The sequence below is a fragment of the Vidua chalybeata genome, chromosome 4 (assembly GCF_026979565.1).
Source record: "Vidua chalybeata isolate OUT-0048 chromosome 4, bVidCha1 merged haplotype, whole genome shotgun sequence".
NCBI classification, from domain to species: domain Eukaryota; kingdom Metazoa; phylum Chordata; class Aves; order Passeriformes; family Viduidae; genus Vidua; species Vidua chalybeata.
Window position 1 is genome coordinate 69,895,640 of NC_071533.1, and position 21,739 is coordinate 69,917,378.

At 47.1% G+C, this 21,739-nt stretch overlaps 1 protein-coding gene across 1 annotated transcript in view; it reads right to left on the reverse strand.

The window, feature by feature from the left end:
- SMOX (spermine oxidase) overlaps positions 1 to 13,481 on the reverse strand; it is a 50,719-nt gene extending 37,238 nt beyond the window's left edge. Inside the window, exon 1 of the mRNA XM_053939943.1 lies at positions 13,331 to 13,481. The gene's annotated coding sequence lies outside the window, so the exon portion shown is untranslated. The remainder of the gene's footprint in view (positions 1 to 13,330) is intronic.
- Between the last annotated feature and the right edge of the window lie 8,258 nt (positions 13,482 to 21,739).

Here is a 21,739-nt window from a genome sequence, read left to right on the forward strand (position 1 = left end):
TTGGGAAGGAAGCAAAGCCTCCTTCATTTAAAAAGGGACTCAATTAACATTCTCCAACAAGTCTTCCTATCGAAAGGACAGTATTTGCTGGGGAACATGTGATCTGAAACTTGTTCTCCTCGCTCACAATGTTCCTTTCTGAAATACAGGGCACTGCTTTGGAGAGACACGAGGATCTTTGCACAGCTTTCCAAAGGACAGCCTGTCACGGGCCAGGCCTTGACTCCAGACATCAGATCTTCTGTGACTTAAGCTCAGGAAACTTAAAATAGTGCTTAGCGACCCTAATGAAGACCTAGAGTGACACAATCCTACTGTGGCTCCCTCTGCAAGGACAGCTCATCCATGCTCAGCCACAAGGGCAAATCCACAGCATCACAAATCTCACCACCTCACCGTCCTGATAAAACACATTTTTAAAACTTTCTGCAAAGAACACACTAGAGACCAACCAAGCAGGTGTTCTGCTTTTGATTCCTGCCTGTCTGGGTGTGGCTTTGATCTGTAGCAGGCAGGGACCAGACAGGACCACCCTAAGGGTTATCTTGGGTTTGAAAAACAATCCTGCGAGTGCACGTCTAGAAATTGCCCATGCAGGAGAAAGAAAACAACCCATGCTATTATTTTTTTTTTCTCCAGATAAAGAGGGGAAAAAATGCTACTGACAGTTTAATATGCACTTTTATTTGTAAATTCCCTTATCAACTGCATATGACAGAGCCTTCTTCACTCTTTAATAAGTACAGGTTGAAGTCAAGCCTGACTCCAAGTTGATGACAGACTCAGTGAACATCAATACCCAGCAGATTTGGATGGGAGATAAAGGCAATATTGGTGTGTATAGCTACAGAAAACATGCTATCAACACATCCAGCACTTTGGGGAGACCATCTGTAGTAGCCCACTCTCTTTCATTTCTTCTGGATGCCTCCAACTGCATCATGACCCAGGCACAAGCAAAAGAAGGGAAGAGTTACCTGCAGCTGCCCCCCACCAGGGTCTCAGAGGGACTACCTAAGAAAAACAAGGACACAGGCTCTCTCCAAAGCCTGTCCCAAGAATTTGGCTGCTGAGATGTGAGCTATCCTTTGGAAAAAAAATACTATTTTTCCCTGCTGATCACGCTTTTAGTGCAGGCACTAGATCAGGTGTGGATAACCACAGAAATTCTTCTGCATTCAATCACCATTCTTTAGTTCCTCCATCTGGGAGTTTGTCTACACCAAAACGGACCAAACACCCCACGGTGTCTTCCCTTCAGCCAAAATAAAAGCGATTTAGGGGATCTGGTTTTAAATGACATTTTCCATGGGAAAGTCAGCAGGCTTTAAATTCACAGTACAGCAGAACAGTGCCCTCACACTTAACCCTTTGTGGCAAGCACCTTAGTGCTTAACCTTAGTGCCTCGCTCTTAACCCTTGCTGGTCACAAACACAGATGTCAGGACAAAGCAGCAGAGAATCCTCTGTACATCCCATGCAAACCAACCACGAGGTGCTTTGCACAGCTGGGAATGAGCTGCTCAGTGATAAACACACTTAATGGAGTTTACATTTGCTTAAGACACTTACAGATTAAGAGGTTGGCTCCTGTCTTTCCTGCCGGCTACAGGCAGAGATGCTGGACAGCACAAGGTGAAGATACTTTTCCTATGAGGTTAAGAAATTAATGAAAAGCTGTAGGCACCTCACACTGGATACAGGGCCAAAAGCTGGGCTCAATTTGGGGTTTCTGTGAAAACACTCCACCAGTCCCAAAGGAATCCAGAAAAAAAAAAGGGTGAGGACACAATTCACACAGCCACTCTCCCATTACCTTGAGCTAAAGATCCCCTTAGCAGATGCATCTTTTCACCCAGAAATGTCCTTTGCAGATCCCTTCTCCTGAGAATAGAACAGGTGGTGACAACTCATGAAATGTGCTCATACCCACATCTATAAGAATCTGACGTAGGTTTCATTGCACCTTTGGAAAGAGGCAACCCACTCCAAAAGTTTAAAACTGGGTAACTGCAGTAACTGCATTTTTTCAGGAAAGAAAGGGAAGAATATTTGATATTCAAACAGCTTCTCCTCTCCATGTACAGAACTGTGGAAGCCTTCTGATCCTGTCTGTGCACCTGCATGTGCTGGAAACAAGCTTTAGGACCAGGAATGTGCTGCAAAGTCCAGTATCATACAAGCACACAGGATGCTTCTCTCTGTTCTATCATGTTGGATTTAAAAACAGATATTAAGTTATACCACACATTTTATTAAAAAAAACTAGGAAGGGATTTAACTATGAGAGCAACTGTGCTTTTGGAGGTGAAGTTGCCTGGCCAACATGGGTAAAGTCTGAAAGTCTCTGCTCTGGACTCCAGCACTGATGTAAATGCTGCAGACACACAGAACCTCTGCCTCAGAAAGTTACTGGGACTGAAGTGATGGGGACACAGCCCCATATTTACACCCCCGCCCCACTGGGCATCTTCTTGTGTCCATTTGTCACCGAGCACATCTTCCCCTCCCTGCTCCAGAGCAGATTAAGCTTAATATACTTATGCAGTTGTGAAGTGTCCTGCCTATTATCCAATTAGGCAGCTAACGAGATCTGAGTAACAGCACGTAGGCACTGATAACTGCTGCCTGATATCAGCACAGATTAGACACGTTCTTTATGTTCCCAGCCCTTGCAGAAAAAGGGTTGGGATTCGTTCAAAGGCTGCTCCAAAGGCTGGATCCAGGTAATTGTTTAATTTTGTTTGGGATCCATAAACACATCACGTTTGTTTCCTCTTGATCTGCTGGAGCTGTCATGTCACAACTGTCCCATTACAAAACTTCTGATCAATCTGGTATGACTTGCTCAGCTGAACTTTCAGTGTGGGCAGGTCCCATCATCTCTACGGTTCCTTCTAGCATCAGAAATCTATGGAGCAATAAAGTATCTGTGCATCACCAGGAAAAAATGTACAGGATTGATAAGGAGAATCAGAAATGCAATCTGTTTTAGCTCTGATGCTGTTCCACATGACATTCCCATAAGACCCACCTAAGAAAACATGAATTAGATGTAATCACCATAAAATGGCTGCATGACAACATCCTTCTCGGAGCATAATTATCAAGGGTTTGTTATCTAATTGGGAGGGCACTGGAAAGCGGGTCTAGCCAGGCATAAGAGCTGTGTAATATTTTCATTACCAGTTGGGATGACAGACTGGAATGTATGGCCATAAACCCAACAGATGATTCAGCTGGGAGGATTTGCAAGCACCAAGGTGTACAGATTTCAATTTCTAAATGATCTTCGTGCACTGGTCCAATATCAACATCGGGAGATAATTAAGAAAGAGAAGCCCCAGGTACAAATAAAAAAACAGGGACCAAATCTATTCAGCAAGGCTCCAGAAAAGGCTCTTAGAGGGTCAGGGCAAAATGGTGACATTCAACAATGTTCCACAGATGCATGAAGGCAAAGCCCAAGGGATGAGCCATGGAAAGCACTCAGCTATGCCTTGCAAAGTCTTGCCCTGAGCTGCTCACTGCTGTGCTTTTGAGAACAGCAAACCTGAGAGTACCTTGTGGAGAACAACAAAATTAAAAAACGCCAGGTTGTGAGATTTAGCTGGATCCATTTAAGCCAGAAATGTTCCTAAGATCAGACTAGTGCAGGCAAGCAAGCAGGACACAGCCTGCGGGGAGACCTCTCCTTCCAAATCCAGCAGGAAAATTTAGAGTTTGGTTCCCTTGAATTGAAACCTCTGGCTTTAATCTCTGTTTTGAAACAAGATAACAGCCATCAATATGGGTGGAAAGAACAAAAGTCCAGGGCTTATCAACATAGAAAAATGGGGAGATACCGACTGGATGGGTGAAACACACAGCTTTAAACTGACAGAGGGCAGGGATAGATGGGATACTGGGAAGAAATTCTCCCCTGTGAGGGTGGGGAGGCCCTGGCACAGGGTGCCCAGAGAAGCTGTGGCTGCCCCTGGATCCCTGGAAGTGCCCAAGGCCAGGCTGGACAGGGCTTGGAGCAGCCTGGGATAGTGGGAGGTGTCCCTGTCCATGGCAGGAGGGTGGGACTGGATGATCTTTATGGACCCCTCCAACCCAAACCATTCTGTGATTCCATGACCCTTGCGATCCAAATTTGCTTGGATCACTGAGCTGGAAAGGCAGCAGCCAACAGACTGGAACACTTGATGTGAGAGGGAATGAGGGAACAGGGGTTGTTGAACTTGGAGAAGAAATGGTGGCTAGTGGGAGATCCAGTTACTGTCTTCAACTACTTAACTGAGGTTTACTGAGCAGATGGAGCCAGACTGGATGGCAGAAACCAAAGGACAAGAAACAATGCGAATTACTGACAGTGAGGGAAATACTGATCAGACAGGAGCAAAATATTCCTCACCATGAGAGCACGAAGCATGGCATCAACCTGCCACTCTTGACTAAAAAAAGTCCAAAAAAGTTCACAAGAAACCTACCTTTGATCCTGGCCCTGTCTGGAGCAGGCAGTCAGATGAGAGAGCTTCAAATCTCCTTTGCCACGTCACTTACTCTTCAGTTCTAAGAAATCTTTATCAAGGAACACTGGAAAAGGGATTTTGCCCAAGAGTCTACATCACTTTACACCTCTTCAGTGCTAGCAAGTACTTCAGACTCTAAAGCTGTCCATAAAATACCTTCCACATGACTAAAGATCCCACTGTCTGCAACTGGCAGAGAAAAAAAGTAAGGAATGAAACACCAGAGCTTTCACTGCAATTGGAAAGAGAACAAGAGAAACTGAGGACTCACATTACACAAGTTATCATACAAAAACTCTGCAAGAACACTGAGGAATTCAAAGATACATAGTGATAATCCAAACAAAAAAAAAGCCAGACTGCTCCTCCCTACCTGCTCTTCCCACAGCAATAAACACAAGGTGATGCCAAAAGATGTTTCAGACCTGTCCAGACCAGCTTTCATTTTGGTGAGAGCTTCTTCAGTTGTCTCAGGACAAAGGCCCTCTGTGTGCAGACCAACCTTTCACACACACATCCTACTCTCTCCCACTGAAAGGTATAATAGAAGTGTTAATAGATCCAGGGAAAATGTCTGGAACAATACACACAGGCAGGTTTTGGGGTTTTTTTCCCCAAAAAAATAAAGTGAAGGAGTTTACCTTAGCAAATAATGCTTCTAGGACTGGCTGATCTGTTTTCTGTCATGTTTTATATTTGAGTGCTACCTCTCAGCATAATCTTCACGTCCACTTTTTACCAGCTTTAGAAATGCATGAATAGCTGAATCCTTCAGGGGAACAAAGGGACAGCAGGTACAAAATCAGATGCACAGAGTGTAATCACGGCAGGGAGGGAGAAGGGGAGGTCACTCCTGAGCTACAGCTGCCAGGTCAGAGCAGGAAAGTACAATGGCTGAGCTGTAATCAAGCTAATCACAGGGAAAGCTTTGGTCAGGGCAGCTGGCAAGGACTTCCTTCACCTTAGAACAGCAAGGAATTATTCTGGAACAGTCAGAGATCAGACAACACACCCCTGTGGAAAAGACAGCGCTTGAGCAAGAAAAGCACGTGCTCTGTTCGAGACAAAGCCGTAATAAAACCTTCCATGACAAAACACTTCACCAGCGCTTTGTCCAGAAGTAAAATGCATTCATCACACCCCAAAAGTCTACTTGAGAGTCACAAAATGGTGTTTGCTGGCTCAGTACACGCAGGTATCAGACACAGCTCTCCAGGGAAGTTTTGGATGCTGCAGCTCAAGGAAGACATGGCCCAGAGATTCCCAAAGGCAGCTCCAGAGGACTGAATAGCTCACTCTGTACAGTAACAAAAGGGCAAGAGGGCAGCAATTCTCAACTGCTGCATAGAAATCAAAGTCAGGAACCAGGAAAATCTTGGTAATGGCATGAACAATGACAGACTTTCTAGGATCACCCAGGGACAATGAGGAAAGTCCATCACTGGAGACTTTTAACAACTGCTTTGGACAAACATCTGCTGGGAAAGTTTGGATAGATCTGACCCAGCCTTGGGGCAGGAGGTCAGATTAGACAACTTAAGGTCCCTTCCGGCCCTGCAGCTCTTTGCTTGTAGCAGAAATATGACAACAGAACACGTCAGCAGCAGCCCCAAAGCATGCAAGCCTCCCTAATATTTCCATCAGACCTTGGAGAAACACTGTAAGATCCCACGTGCAGCAGCTGCCTGTTCCCATATGGTACCTCCTCCCTGCATTCCTGGAGGAGCAATACAGGGACAACACAAAGAGCTGGACTCACAAAACAGGCACGGGAAGAGGAGCTCCCCAGCACAGCCTTCCCAACAACACAGTCCCTCTCACATGGGACATCATCCCACAGCATGGGGACAGTTATTAACAGGAGCCCATCCCTACTGTCCCTCCCATTTGTCCCCTTCCCATCTCACCCTGCAGTCTGAGCAGCTCTCTCTTTCTTCTCTTTAGGCTTTTCTTCTGCTCCTCCCTGGAATATTTTCATGTGTAACATCTTCAGGACTGGATCCCTGCCCACCACACAGCCCTGGAGCCCACCCCAAAGGGAATCAGGGAACAAAAAGATTAATGACCCGGTGCTTCACTCCAAAGCCCACGGTTGGTCACACTCAGCCCTTTGTCAAGTTCTCACAAAGCCCAAACAGAGACACCAGATGCCACTGTGACACTGGAGCGATGGTGTGAGCTCCCCACGACTAGAAAAGGACATTTAATTTAGTCTGCTGGGAGGGCTTTATGCTCCTGCAAGCATTAATGAATGGCACAAAGTGTCCCGTGGGGTCAGAGCATCCAAGCAGCAGAGTGTAAACTGTAAACTCTGAAGTACCAACCTTTATCTCAGGGTTAAAGCTCGACCTATCAAAGCGGTTTTAAGAATTTTTGCTTCCTTGCGTACCCCCCCACAATCCTCTTGGCTCATTCTTGAAAATCCAAAGTCAACCTCCAAGCTCTGTCTATGGAACAACAAGGGAGGAAGGTGACAGAAGTGGTCCCAGGGAGAAATACTCATGTGAGTGTCTTTGTGAGCAAATCCCAGCTATAACCACATGTGTGTGTGTTTGTCAGTACACCCTGGCACATCTGAGGGCACAGTTATGCAATCCCAGAAAACTTAGATCCCAGTTTGTACTGTCCTTAAAGGACAGCCCTGACTGTACGTGTAGTGCTGACAGCATCAGTCATGCGACAGGTCAGGGATTGGATCCAACTAAAAAATAAGCCCATAAAAAAATAATCTTCTGCCAGGGCTCCCTGACCAAGATCTCACACCCACAGTTACAACAGAACATGCACAGGAATGGGATGACCCCTTTTCCTAGAAGTAGCATCTTAAATCTGTGTAAGTCAGCCTGTGCTCTGATGGCTGGAAAAGAGTTATGCAAGAGAGGAAACAAGCAGTCGGAGACAGGACAGCTCAGAGAAAACATCTCAGGGCAGCTCCACTCCTAAAGCCAGGCTCTTGCAAAACAACCCTCGTGCCAGCTTGCCAGACTTTCCCAAAGGGTCCGTGAGCTTCAGGAGATCAACCAAAGGATTACCGGGCACATCTTCCTGGCAGAGTCCTCTGGGATCACAACAATGACTGATTTCAAAAGAGAAAATCCTGTTAGAAGAAGACTGGAGATAAAAGCAGGAGGTTACATCTATATCCTGGAACATGCATCCCATGGGACAGGAGAAGTTTTAATTTTTGTTTCAGACTAAATACCTGTCCAACAGAAACATCAGATGAGCACACTTGAATGCTGTACCTGTGCAACCTTTTGGGGAGAAAATCCATTCCCCATCTGCCCTGAAAAATTAAAGAAACTCCTCCTTTCCCATGCAAATCCCAGTTTAGGAATAGGCTAGGACTATCTGCTTCGCCTAGCACAAGGCATTTTCTGCCTACGTCAGCTACAAGGGAGCTTGAGTAAGTACTTCAGGACACAAATGATCCAAAACCAACATGCTTTTTCTTCCCCCTTCTCAAAATGTGCCAACATCACCATATCCTGTCCAATGTTTCAGTCATTCCGAGCATGCCAGCAGCTTACACTATTCCCTGCCATTCAGCTCAGTCTAGAGGACACACTTAGGACAATCTGGCATTATCAGGAATAATGAATGGTGAAGAAGTTAATAACTAAGTATCAATTCTTCAACAGTTATCTACATCCATTTAGTTTTCTACTTCACCAGCCAGGAAAACAAGTATTTTCTTTATTTCTTAAAAGGTAGTTCCTGCCTTTGAACTCAGTAAGTACACACACACACACTAAAAGTGGAATTAAATGAACTTTTCGAGCCATTATAAAGGCTTTGAAGCCCTTGAAAGACCTGTTGGATAAAAGAAATGAAAGTTACCAAACCAAAAATCCCCTACAAGCTGAAATTGCCTGAGTTCACGTCAGTTCAGCTCTTTAGGGCCCTCCACAGCTGAGATCTCCTCACTCTCTGCCACTGATCTGTTCTGTGGCCCCCAGTGCTCCCTCCATCCTTCTGCTTCAGGAAGTGAGGGAAACGTGGTCTTACAGCATGATGTGGAAACTGCCCCAAAAAGGGAATATCCAACAACAACCCTGTGTAAATCACTACTCTGGGGCTGCAAAATCTGTCTCACTCAGACCCAGCAAGCTGCCAGCCACCATCACTTGGAATGAAAGAGCACCAACAATAAGTGCCTTGTTTCACTGAGACTTTAAAGCAGGGCCTGGTAGCAGAGAACTACCCGAGAATAGCTCAGGGATCAAACTCCAGCAGGAAAAGCAGGGAGGGGATTTTTCACCCCTCTTGCATTACATTCCTGCTGCTGAGCTCATCACCTTCAGGGCAACCCAGGCGTTCCTCAGAGCCAAACCACTCCTGCTGCATCCTTACAACTTCCCTTCCATCCCATCCTCACAACCTCACGGCCCTGGCCCCAACACGTCACAAAACAAAAACTTCAAGCCGCCATGAAAAGTCACACCAAAACTGCACTTAAAACCAAAGGCATGATTAAAATTCACCAAACACCACCACATTCACTGTATTTAGAGATTTCCAGAAGAAAAGGTCACTGGAATATAGAGCACATCTCCCAGAGCAAACGTCCTTGTCATGCTGCTGTTGGGTTCAGACAGCAAATACATTGTTATAAAAACCCTGTGTGCTGGGTTATCCACAGCTCAGGGCTGCTGGCTGAATCACAGAATGGTTTGGGTTGGAAGAGACCTTAAAGATCATCTCATTCCTGCCCCCTGCCATGGGCAGGGACACCTTCCACTAGCCCAGGTTGCTCCAAGCCCTGTCCAGCCTGGCCTTGGACACTTTCAGGGATGGGGCAACCACAGTTTCTGTGCCAGGGCTTCATCACTGTCTGAATAAAGAACTCCTTCCTAATATCTAATCTAAAAGTCCCCTCTGTCAGTGGGAATCCATTCCCTCTTGTCCTGTTACTCCAGGCTCTTATCCAGAATCCCTCTCCAGCTCTGTTGGAGCCCCTTTAGGCACTCAAAGGTATCCCCAGAGCTTTCTCTTCTCCTGGTGCAGCCCTGCACTGTTCCTCCAGCCTGCAGCCCAACCCTATCCCAGGGCCCCTCAAGGGCACTGGTTCTCATGGAAACACAAGAACAGGACCTCAAACTGAGGTTTCTCCAAAGCCACTTCCCAGAGCAGAGCCACACACCACCTGCACCACACCAATGTGCTCCTCGGGTGCCACCACACTCATGGTGGTAACTGGAGTCGCCATGAAGATTTATTTTCCAAGTGGTTCATATTCCCACCCACGGTATTTCTGGAATCTTTGTTAAAACAAGAAGAAACCACTGAAATTTTAGATTATTAAAAAAAAAAAAAAAAAAAAAAAAAAAAAAAAGGAGAGCTTTTCAACCAATTTCCACTGTGACTTCTATAAACTCAAGATTTATTACAGAGCACACACCCATGTGCCCTCAACACAGAGCAGGGAATGCCTGGACACAGCAAAGCCAACACAGCAACAGAGCCAATGAAAATGGGACACAAAATCAAGGTAGCTGAAAATGTTCATGTTCCCTCAACAGGAAGACAACAAAGATGATAACACAGTCTGGAAACACCATAAAGGTGGCTTTGAAGTGTCACTTGTAAAACTATTTGTATCTTAGGATTCCATAATTCAATGAATTGGTTGCATTTGGGATTTTTTATGGTTATGCTTCTATTCCCTGTTTTCATGGTGGGTTACCATCTCCCTCCCACGTTACTGCTGTGCTTAGATCAGTTTCTGCACGCAAGCAGAGCAGGACAGATCCCTCAGCTACATCTTAGAGCCAGAGGTTTAGACTCTCCAGAGAAAGAAGAGTTCAAATCCATTCTTCACCCACATCAATTCCAAGAGGAGATCTTTACAGCTCTTTTATTTATTATTTACCACTCTAACACAATGTTTTAGCTCACCAACAGAATTTCAAAAAATAAGTTCTTTAATTTCCATAGACATGACTTCATTAACTTCTGGAGAGGACTAATGTTTGCGGCCAGTGGGAAAGGGTATTTCTACATTTTTCCATTTTCTGGTCTGTTAATTACAATTACTGAGAGAAGGAGACAGCGGTGAGATTTGGGAAACACAGCAGGCTGTGTTTTAATACTTCTGAAAAAAACAAGAGAAAATAATTTCTCTCTTTTTTTTTTTTTTTTTGTATAACCCAATCATACAAAGTAATTCCACATACTCCAGAAGTCAGCATCACAATTTTCCCTTAGACACTCACTTGGGCCAGCAGGAATTTAGTTGGAGAACCTCAGATTTGATTAGAAGGGATTAGTTTTCAGTGATATGACAGGAACAAAAACCATGAAATGATGGAAGTGGGGTTGAGAGACAGGCAGATACACTCCTGAGGCTGGCAGCAAGATGCAGGAATACTCCTCCAAGCTTCTGAGGCAGAGATGGGCAGGGGTCCCATAGCTTTTGAGGATGGATGAGTGAGAAAAACCCAAATTACACTACTTGGCTAAGGTGGAGGTCAGTAAAAGCACCATCACACCTCTTAGATGCTGTAGGGAGCCCAGAAACCATGCCTGCTGTTTGTAAGGAATGTCAACAATTTGACAGAGTTCTCCAAACTCTACCTCGACCCCTCCAGTGCCACCAAGTCAACTGGGATTCCGCCATCCCAGAAAAACACCGAGTTTCAGAGACACCACAGAAAGCGCTTCCAGCTCAAACCAGAGAGGGACAACCACGAGTGCCAGCAGCAGGGCTGAGGACACGGGATCCCAGGACACGTGCAGCGTGTTTGTGGCTCCAGCCACACGTTCCAGCGTTTCAGGGAAGCGTGGCACGAAGCAGAACAGCTCCAGAGCCGCTGTTCCACGGAGCCAAAGGATGGAGAGGGATGAACGACCACAGCACCCAGCATCAGCCAGATTTTTTAGCATTTAAAGCCTCAGACCTCTACACCCCCTTCCACACACAGTTTAGCCAAAATACCAGCTGGATGCTGCTCCAAACCCTAAGAATTCCAGGTAAACATTTGATCAGCCACACAATGGCTGAGGATCCAGGCACTGAGTCAGACCCAAGCCTGTTGGATTTTTTGCCAGCTCAGTAGTCATCCAAACAGGCTTCCTAGTCCGGCTACCCACTCCACAACAGTGGCACAAGGAAAAGGCAGTGCTGGGTTTTTTTTAGAGGCAAAGCCAGCTGAAACCACAGAGCTTACTACTCCCTAAAAAACACATTTGTTCCACAGCAGTGCCATAAAAGATTAGTAAGTGCTGGCCTAACAATCTGGAAAGGGAAAAGGACCTAGGAGAGCAAAATGTTATCACTAAGTCAATAAAACAACATCTGTAAAGGACTGAGAACATAACAGCATTCTTGCACAATACAAAGAAATGCTCCTGGGCTGATTTCTTGGTCTCCACTAAACCTGTCTGGTAACTCTGGGAACAGGACTGCGTCGTACAGGCTACGGGAAACGTGGATCAACAGGGTGAGCTAAGGACAGGGCTCTGGGCTCGACTCTGTTTGTGCAGGATCACAGCATGGACATGTGTTAGGCGATACATATGGTTTCACTTTTATGTAAAGCCAGTGTTTACACCTAATATATCAGGCAATTACAGCTGGTCCCGGCACCAGGTCTGAGACAGCGTGTCTATAATCCACAGAAAGCATTTTTTGGGATGAGCAGAGCAGCGATGCAGCACAGCAGCTCTGTGTACGGGGATGAGAATGTAAATAAAAGCTTTGTTTTGAGTTTCCGTAACTGACAATTGGCTTTGAGCATTTTACTACCCGGCGTTCGGAACTAATCCTTCATCTACCACACCGATCTCAAAGAGGCAGCAATTCCACACAAGTCGATGGATTCGACTGAAAACGCCGGTGTCAGCCGCCAAGCCCCCGGTATTGTAACAGCTTTGTATAAACATGAAAACACCAGAAACACAAACAAGCTTGGGGGCGAGCCTTCGCCGCTCGTCACTCACATCCCCAGCACGGTGACTTCCCCACTTAACCTCTCCTCTCGGTGTCATCACCGGGAACGCCAGGCGGGGAATGCGGAGGCACGCGCGGACTCGTGTCACATGCGGGAGATTCACCGACACCAACACACGGGAGGGGGGAAAAAACACACCCAAACCACCCCAAAATCCCAACACAACCATGCGTGTTCTGCCCTTAGCCGAGAGCGCGATCCTTTCCCCCACGGTGCCCATAAAAAGCGGCGGGGATGACACCTGCTCTGCACCTGGGCTGGGGTGTCAAGGGGCGGAGGAATGAGGGCCAGCAAATTCCTGGGTGGTTTGGGGTGCGTGGGATGGGGCACAGCGAACGACCCCTGGAGTAGTTTGGCGAGGTGAAATTGTGGGATGGGGCACGGAGGAGGGCCCCTCAGGGACGGGGCACAGGGCTGGTCCCTCCAGGGACCATGTGTGGGACGGGGCACCGAGCTGAACCCTGAGGGTGTTGTTTGGGACGGGGGCACCGGGGCTGAACCCTGAGGGTGTTGTTTGGGATGGGGCACAGCGAACGTCCCCTGGAGTAGTTTGGGGAGGTGAAACTGTGGGATGGGGCACAGGGAACGGCCCCTCGGGCAGGTGTGTGGCACGGGGCACAGGGAACGGCCCCTAGAGCGGCTTGGCGAGGTGGGCGTGTGGGACGGGTGCCGGTTCTGTGCCCCCAGACAAAGCCCCCCGCCCTCTCCCCGCCGCTGCCCGGGCGCTCCGTGAGGGGGACGGAGCCGGGCAGCCCCGCCGAGGCGGCACCGGCCCTCCCGCCGCAGGTGCCGGCTGAGGGGGCCGAGGGGACCCTGCGAGGGGACGCTCCGAGGGGACCGGGGCCGCCGCCCGCCGCGTACCTCTCTGTGCGGTGCCGGAGGGGACTGTCGGGGTCGGGGCGCCCGCCCGGCTCTCGCCTCGCTGCCTCCCGCGGCTGAGCGGCTCCCGGCGCGGCTGAGCGGCGGCTGCGGGCACTGCGGGCCGAGAACCAGCGCCGGCCTGTTTTCCAGCCGCCTCCCCTGCGGCCCGCCCCGGCTCCGCCTCGAGCATCCCCCGCCTCCACCTCCTCCTCTTTCCCCTTCTCCGCCTCCGCTTCGTGCACCGCCTCCTCCGCCCCGCTCCTGAGCTTGGGCGACTTGAACGTGAAACTCTAAGGATATCAGCGCCTGTTTGGTGAAGCAAGCGTGTTAAACCTAATTTTCTTCCTAAGCGAGACGGATCTTTTTCACCTTTTGCTGTTGCCGCTGTACTTCAAGGCTGCTTTGATACTCCTGCTCGGGGGCGTTCACCAAACTACAGAGCGGACCTACTGTGGAAAATAACTTAATTCCTGCACGAGTTTTTTTTTTTTTCCTATTCCTGTCCAGACAATGAAATTAATCTCTTCAGAGTCCACCTCACAATTAAAGCCCAGCCTGTGGTCCAGAAAAACACAGCCCTCCAAAGTCCTACCCAAACACCATCCTGCTTTCTTATCTCTCACCATCTGGTTTCTGCCGCTTACTGATATCAGTGTTCACGCAGTTGCATAGGGTAGTATCATATACTAAAAAAAAAAGTTATAGAAAATCAAAAATAGGCGTAGCTTTAAACTTTTTTTTTTGCTTGAAGACCCCTAAAAGCTAGCAAAGGGCCTTCTCCAATATATATATACACACTCTACAATATATAATGTATATGCAATCTAAATATATGTATACATAATATATATATGTACTACATATATACTATAATACACATTTATATTTGTATTTATAAAAAATAAACATTTTGTGTGTGTCTATATATATGTTTCATACATGTATGTGTATATATATATATACACTAAATGTATATTGGATACCCCATCCCTGGAAATGTCCAAGATCAGTTTGGACAAAGCTCTGAGCAACCTGGTCTAGTGGAAGGTGCCCCTGCCCATGGCAGGGGATTGGAACAAGATGATCTTTAATGTTCGTTCCAACCCAAACCATTCTGCAATTCTGTGTATAATAAGAATACTCTTAAGTGGCTCTGGGCACAGAGCCTGTGCCATGGAGACTTCCTCCAAATGGAGGGGAAAGCCAAAAAAATCCAGTTCCAGTGTCACAGTTTGGGAGCTGGCACTCAGAGCCCTAAAGCAAAGGGAAGATGTTCCTTCTGAATCTGATGCCTTTCATGCAACTGCAGGGTAAAAGTCTCCTCTCCAAGCAGCAGCCCCATAAACACAGGTTTTATCCAAGCAGCAGCCCTGTAAACACATGTTTTATTAAATTACAGCTTCTTTCCAGAAAAAGTTTGTGACCAGGATTGAGCAATGTGTAACTCACGGGATGCGGGTCCACCATGGAGCTGGAGCACTCAGACATCCCGCAGCCTTCCCATTAAATGCTGGCTGAAATTGCTTTTGGATGCCTGGAGGGAAAGTCTGGAGGAAAGACTGCGCCTTGGATGGAAATCAGTCATGTCTGCACGCTGCCTTCAAGCGTTTTAAGGTTTTATAGAACACGCTCAGCCGCCTGCCAGAGGTTTGCACCTGCACGGCTGGGCTGAGGTTGCTGAGCCAGCCAAAACATCTGGGGAAAACAGCAAGAATAACATGGATCTGGGGTTCCCAGCTTCCATCAGGTATCAGACAACTGTGCAAACTTTTCAATTTCATATTTGCAGTGCTTGCAGGTTGTTTTTCTCCAGACTTTGAGCTTCCCTGACTGCCCTTCAGTGCTGCCATCACCACAGGACTTAAAACCCTTCAAAGCCCCTCAAAGCACCCAGATGCTGAAGCCACTGTAATGGTTTGACAATCAGTGTAGGACAAGGGACACTCTAAAAAGGATATAAAGCATTTGGAGAGCATCCAAAGGAGCAGCATGAAATTTGGGAAGGCTCTAGAGGGAAAGCCTTACAAGGGGTGGCTGAGGTCCTTTCGTTTGTTCAGCTGGAGACTGAAGGGAGGTATCACCATGGTCTGCAGCTTCCTTATGAAGGGAAGTAGAGAGGCAGCTCTGATCTCTGCTCTCTGGTGGCCACTGACAGGACCCAAGAAAATGGCATGAAGCTGTTTCAGGTGGAGTTTAGTTGGATATTAGGAAAAGGTTCTTCCCCCAGAGGGTGCTGGGCACTGACCAGGCTCCCCAGGAAATGGGCACAGCCCCAAAGCTGCCAGAGCTCCAGGACAGTGTGGACAACGCTCCCAGGGAGAGGATGGGGTTGTTAGGGTTGTCATGTGCCAGAGGGGTCAGAAATTGGACTGGTTAGTCCTTCTGGGTCCCTTCCAACTCAGAATATTCTATGATTCTATGGCCACACGCTGTTTGGGATGTGGTTTGTGAGCCTGCCAGCCGTCAGGGTGGCTGTCCCCATCCAGCACACCCCAGGAGCCAGGCTGGTGGTGGACTCTGCCCTCCCACACCTGCCTCACAGCCTCAGCATTGGGTCTCCACCAAGCCTACAGATGGAAGCAGAGCTTTGCAAATTAAAGGACTTCAGGGAAATGAGCCATATCCCTGTTCTAACCAGATATATCTGGAAAGAGAGGAATTGGCAGCGAGGCTGGAAAGAGCAGCCTTTCCCACCAGACCGAACAAAGTCAGAGGTGATAAGGAAATAGGGACAGTTTGATGGTCCAGCTTAGAGATCCTTATCTGCAGAGGATGGAAGGGAAGCCAGGATTTCCTGCCTGGAGTACTCAGCATCTCTCACAGAGCAACACCTGCCCCTCAGGGCTGCCTCAATTCCAGGCTGTGTTTGTTCCTAGGCAAAGAGGAGCCACGAAGGACAGACTGGTGCCCCTGTACCCACAGGAAAGCTGAACCATGAGGGATGCTTGTCATCCAGCAGCTGGGAAAGCTGGGGAGCCAATTCCTACTGAAAGGCACTTCTATTTCCTCCACAGCAAATAAACAACTGCGCTGCAGGGCTGCACCAGCTCTGAGCTCGCCTGGCTGCAATGTGAAGGATTTGAACTAAATCTAGAAAGCTCTGGGTATTAGGAGTCCCCTGGGCTCTACCCTCTTTCTCCAGTTTAGATTTGGCAACAGAGTCAGCCCTAAACCCTAGGAATGCTTATGAGGCATTTTAAGGGTAGACAGAAATGCCATTACCTGTGGGAAAATAGAACTAAAATATCTTGCAAGCCCACGTTTAATACAGTGTTCAATGCATTAAGGAAGAGTAATTGACAGACATGACTGGGGCTGGTGCCTTTTGCAGACAGTAGTCCCAAGGAAATTTGATAAAATCCTAAAATCAGCATTTTTTATGCCTTTGACATTTGTTTTCTATAAGCAGACCACACAGTGAATAAAGCATCTTTCATGGGAAGCACTCTTGAAGGACAGGTTTATGACTGAAATGTAAAGCAAATGGTAAAAGCCTGGAGAGCCTAACCTAAAAAAACAGGGAGGACAAAGACCTCGTGCAACACACCTGAAAAGATTGTCCAGAGCTGCAATCCAGAGACATAATCAATGTGAAGAAAGAAAAGTGAAGGATTGCCTGGAAGCTCTCTTTTTGGAAGGGTTTTTTTGCACCACAGAATGGACAGAACTAGCTCAGGTCTCATGTCCTTCAACACACACCTTCAGATGGGGAAGGAATTCCAGAAAACAAATCAGGAGAGCTCATGGTGGGCACGTGGAGGGTGGGAGGGTACCTGGGCACTCTGTGAAGTTGTATTTCTGGGTTTGGAGTTTGTATTTCAGGTTTGAAGTCTGGCCAAAGAGATCTATTGGATTGACTGATGCTGCTTTTTTTTTTTTTTTATTATTTTCTGCCAAGCAAAATAATGACTTAAGGCCATTAAGTGATTGTTCTCTAGATTCCTATTGACCAACATAATGCCCCATTCCTAGAACTGTCAAGTGAGATGAGCATTAAGCCTGGCATGAAGCTTTTTTTAGAAAAATAAGGATCCAGCTGGCTGGAAAAGAGAGCAGGGATAGCAGATAAAAACAGGCAGCCCAGAGTACCCCTCAGTGCTCCAAAACACCACATTCCTGATGTTTGGCATAAAAATGTTTTGCCTTTTACTGTTGTTGCACAGCATTTTTCAACCTCAGATTTAAAAATGTTGGGAAAAGTGCTGTTATCTACTTGAAATCAGGAATCTCAGTGCAAAGACCCCTCATATGAGCCACAGGGTGTGCTGTGCTTCAGAGGTTGCCCACTCTTGCCAACATTTGGCTTTGGCATTACGAGCATGTCTGCAGTGAAAAAGCCTCATGAGTTAGACTCAAGTTTTTGGGGGATACACTCGCACACTGACATCTGGCAGAACCCTCATGAAGTTAAAATATAACTTGAACAGAAAATCTGTAAGTCAGAAGAGGGGTTTCCAGTTTTCTAACCCAGGAATTATTATCCTGAGGGTACCTGGGTACTGATTTTGGCTCCTGCTCTGGGCAGGGTGACACACAGTGACAAAGCTGCTTGTGTTTCCCCAAGCAGGACACCACACACGGCCTGAAAAAATTACCTGTGTTAAATAACTACAGCAACTCCAAACAAGCCCAGCTGGCTTTTCCATCCTCTGCACTGTTTGTTTACTAGAGAAAGACTAATCCCTTTTACCTGCAAAGCAAACTTACCACGAAGGCCCACATATAATGCTTTATTATCTTTCCATCCGTCCATAATACAGAATTTCCATGATTCATTCACCCACTTGAGGAACACTTGAGCACTCAAACAAAAACATACATTCCCAGGAGAAAAACCAAACCCACGTCCGGTGCAGGAGACAGAAACATTCTAACATAAATACAAAATCCCACCAGAAATTTTATCTGAAGCAAGGCTGTGGCTCACAGGCACAACAAGGAAGGACAGAGATCAAACAGTATCGCCTCTTGTGGTGTTTTTCCCCTTTTCCTCACAATCCCCTGACAATAAGTCAATTAAAGGTTTTACCAAGACTACAAAGGGAACCCGAAAGCCCAGCAGCCTCCCTTTGAAAGTAAATTCAGGCTACAGGCTGTTTCAAAAGTCACTTCAGAGAATCTGCCCTTTGCTAAAAAAACCTTTGTGACCTTCCAGTCATCCCAGTGTAGCTGCAGCAGTTCATGGGAATGAGTAACAATGACCTTTGCTATTTGACAGGCTGTCCAAGTGACAGGGAGCTCTCTCATAAATATTTCCCCCTGATGATGAACAATCTGGACACAGAACAAACACCCAGCTCACCTTTGTGGTTAGAAATTAAACTAGTCCAGGTGAGGAGAAATTCCCCTCCCATGTTTGTTCATCCTTATTCCCTTCTAGGAAGGCAAATTCTGGAATGAGACTGCTCAAGCAGTAATTTCTTCTAATATCCTGAGAGCTACAGGCTTTAACACTTTCCTACATGGATTTCTGGAAGGATATAGCTGCTTAGAAAAATATCCAGTCTCAACAATAGGAAAAAATCCATGTGCAATCCTCAATAAATTGGGGTAGCAAGCACACACCCTGAAAACTTGAAATGCGCTGCCCTTCCTGGCTTATATCTGTCAAGTTTCAATCCCAATTACTTATTCTTACCACAAATTTCTCTCTGCTAAATTTAAAAATCCTTCATGATTCCATTTCCATGAGTTCTTGTACCTAAAGTGCCCTTTTGGTTTCATTTGGATAAGGAAAATTGGAAATGCTTTCCCTGGAGCACAGGCAGGAAGCAGATTAAAAAGTTGGCACTATCTTCTCCACACACCTGTGTGCTGGCCAGGGAACAACCTGAGTCTCACCAGGACTCACCACTCAGCTCCCAGTTATTTTCTTTCAGGGGCTTTGTGGAGTAGGCATGGTTCCTCTGTATTTAATAACCTTCTTTGGATTTTTTTTTCCATGAGCTGGTCTGCTTTCTTCAGGTAAATATTGACAATGAATCAATGAATAATATCAGTGGCACATCCTTTAATTTGCATGGAGCTGGCTATTTCCATTCATCATGGAGTCGTAGATTCATGGAGTGGTTTGGACTGGTAGGGACCTGAAAGATCATCCTGTTTCAATCCTCTGCCATGGGCAGGGACACCTTCCACTAGCCCAGGTCACTCCAAGCCCCTTCCCACCTGGCCTTGGATATTTCCAAGGATGAGGCAGCCACAGCTTCTCTGGGCACCCTGTGCCAGGGCCTCCCCACCCTCACAGGGAAGAATTTCTTCCCAAAATCCCATCCATCCCTGCCCTCTGGCAGTGGGAAGCCATTCCCTGTGTCCTGTCCCTCCATGCCTTGTCCCCAGTCCCTCTCCAGCTCTCCTGGAGCCCCTCAGGCACTGGAAGGGGCTCTGAGTTCTCACTGGAGACTTCTCCTGGTGAACACCCTCAGCTCTCTCAGCCTCTCCTTGAAGGAGAGGTGCTCCAGCCCTCAGTGCTCTCATGTCCTTATATTGTGTGACACAGTGACCAGCTGGATTCTCAGCAACTTATGACTTTTTTGTGCACCTCTAGCACATCCTTCACAAGCTGTTCCCGGGAGAACCAGTTTTATCTCACCCAACATGCCTTCTTGTGAAAGCAGCTATGAGCACTTACACCCCTTTGTCGCCAATTCAGCACAGTTTGCATAAAAGCACAATCACTTAAACTATTCTGAACGCAAAAAGAATCCAGGAAATGAAAATCTGGCAGGTGCAAAGGAACAGGGCTGGATGTGGAAATCTGGGAGGAGGCTTTGCCACTGACAGCAGCGCAGCTCCTGCCTTTATCTCACAGCAGGTAGAGGAAAGCACGGTGGGAAAATGCAGCCTAATCCCATTGTGGACCTCCAGCACTGGCCAGGTGTTTCAGGTCTCTTCCAGGCATTATGTTACTGGTTTGGATATTTCCCTTCAAAAGCCAAGGGCTGATACTTGCAAAAGCCAGAGAATGATCCTGAGGACCTCCCCTGTTTCCATCCCAGTCCCTGCAGCCCCTGCCTCCCCTCCTCTGCCTTGGCACCGAGGTGCCCACAGCAGCCTCAGCCCTTCTCCCTGCCCAGAGCAGCTCCGTTTTCCTGCTGTGCCCTGTTCCCTGCCCGTGCCTGGCTCCCAGCTCCTGAGGGTGCCCAGTTCTGCAGCCCTGAGCACAGAGGCTGCCTTTGTGCTCCGCACGTGTTCGCTGCCAAGAGCTGTGAGCCTTCCTGGCACTGCGCTCCCTAAAAATAGCCTTGCCCCACGGATAACCTGCCGCCTCGCCGAGTGGCAGGTCTTAAAGATAAACCCTCCTATAAAGCCACGAAAAAATGAGGTGAGAAACACTCCTGGCGTGGAGAGGAAAGCTCTGAAGGACCGGCCTAAGAGGGGTAATAAAGAACACAGGCTCGGTACAGCCACAAAAGCAGTGCCAGGGGGTCTGGGGAGCAAGTGTTGTGTATAACCTGGTAATGTAACAACTGCTGAGCTACAGGGGGCTCTTTTACAGTCAGCTCCAAGTTCTGTCTGTGACAACACAACACTGCCAGCAAAAGTAATCTGAAAGAACAGCAATCCAACTGAAAAAGCTGAAAAAACACTTCTTCTTTACATAGGGATGCGTATTTTGGATACAAAATACACCCAGATAGCATTTTTGCCCTTCCACAACTTGAAATATATCCATTGACTCTTTCACATTTTATTTTAATAACAGGGGAGTCAAGTGAGCTCGATTGACGGGCTGGTTCCCAGGGAAACATGAGCAACTTATTTCTCTTAAATAGCAGGCACAAATGTTTCCTGTGTTAAACTGCACAGCCTGCTGTGACATTCAGATCTCCAGGATATAATCTCAAAAGAGCAGAATGTGTTTGCCTGACTCTGAGGTGGGGAAGAAGAGAGGTAGCAGCACACTACAGCTGGTGATGGGTTCTAGCAGGGATCTTGCACCCAAATAATTTTTGAGGAGCTACGTCCCTTGTCCCAGTCCCTAAAGGAAGGGCAAAACAAGAGCTTAACAAAAGAAGAAAAAAAAAAAAAAAAAAAAGGTAAAATAACCCAGTGTTGCTGGGAGAGAAATGGAAAAAAGAGAAATCAGTAATAGCAAGCCTTTAAAATCTCAGTCAAAATGCCAGGCTGGCTGCCCAGTGTTGCTGGGACACATCAGGAGAATAAAAAGAGCCACAGTGCTCAGGCTCCAGCTTGCCTGGGAAGTTGCTTTGGCTGCTGCAGGTGAAGGTAGGAAGGGGCTTGGAAAAGAAAATGTAAGGCAAAGCTGAGCATCCTCATAAAGTGCTCTCATTTGAGGCACCTCAAACCTTTAAAGGACACTTTCCTGCCCCTTGTGCCCAGGGATGCTGTTCCCAACTCTGCTTACATGGTGCAAAGTACCATGGCTTTAGTGGCCAAGCTCATTTT